Here is a 1217-nt window from a genome sequence, read left to right as displayed (position 1 = left end):
TTCAAATAACAATTAGAGAAGGGAATGCTAGGAGACAGGAAGCTGGGGAAGAGTCTGGGAAGGAAGTATGAAACCTGAAAGGTAGAGAGGCAGAAGGGTGGGGGAGTGGGGGGAAGGGGTTGGGGGGAGGGGTTGGGGGAGGGGTTGGGTGGGGGAGGGAGATTAGGCCCTGCCACAGCCCATGGTCTTCCAGTGTTAACCTGCTGTAGAGGCAGAAAGGAGGGCAACATAGTTCCAAAGCTTCCCTTTGCTCTGTGGTTTGAACCCGGTAAGACTGCAGTTGTGGGGTACTGCACTACTGTCTGTCCCCTCTTGTCCACAGCAAAACTTCTTCTACAGACTGCTTCCTTTAGTAAAGCCTTCCTTTCCCCAAGAGTTTCTAGGGGGCAACATTCCGTCAATATGGCTGCTTGCTTCATGGCTCTCCTTACATCCTACCCCTGTCTCTATGCCAGCCAGTGCAGGCACTAGGCAAGCATTGATTAAATGAACACACACACAAGGAACGGATGTCTGACTCCTGTCTGGTCATTTCTGGAAGGCATGAGGGTGGGGTGTGGAGGAAAGAAACAACCAAGACATAGACGTTTCAGGTGCTCACTCCCATTCCCCACATAGACTTCTCTGCACTTGGCCACGTAGCCAGTCCAAGTCCACCAATATTCCCTCACAGCAGCTTGGGCTTCCAAGGATCAAGCAAGATCAGTCTACGAAACCAAGGTTCTTATTTTGTTCTCGTTTTGTTCTTTTTTTCTCTCTCCCCCACACCCAGCAGAATTTCTCTGTAGAGCCCTGTCTGTCTTGGAACTCACTCTGTACCCCAGGCTGGCCTTGAACTCAGAGATCATCATTACTCAGTAGGAAGCCAACCCCTTCCCCCCTCTAAGACAGGGTTTTTCTGTGTAATCCTGACTGTCTGGAGCTTGCTTTGTAGACCAGTCTGACCTCAAACTCACAGAGATCCACCTGCCTCTGGGATCAAGGGCATGCACCGCTACCTCCTGGCTGGAAGTCAGATTTGAATGGCTCGCGTGCTTTGACTGCATCCCAAGGCTCAGTGTTTGAGGTCTTGGTCCCCAGGGGTGGTACTGTTTGGGGTGGTTGTGGAGACATTAGAAAGTGAAGTCTTGTGGGAGTGGGTCACTGAGGCTGGGCCTTGGTGTTTTATAGCCTGGTCTTCTTTCCTCTTCAATCTTTGTTTCCTGATGACACACACA

The sequence above is a fragment of the Myodes glareolus genome, chromosome 15 (genome assembly GCF_982192425.1).
Source record: "Myodes glareolus chromosome 15, mMyoGla1.1, whole genome shotgun sequence".
Classification (NCBI taxonomy): Eukaryota; Metazoa; Chordata; class Mammalia; order Rodentia; family Cricetidae; genus Myodes; species Myodes glareolus.
The sequence above is the reverse complement of the archived record's forward strand: the minus strand, read 5'-3'. Positions refer to the sequence as shown.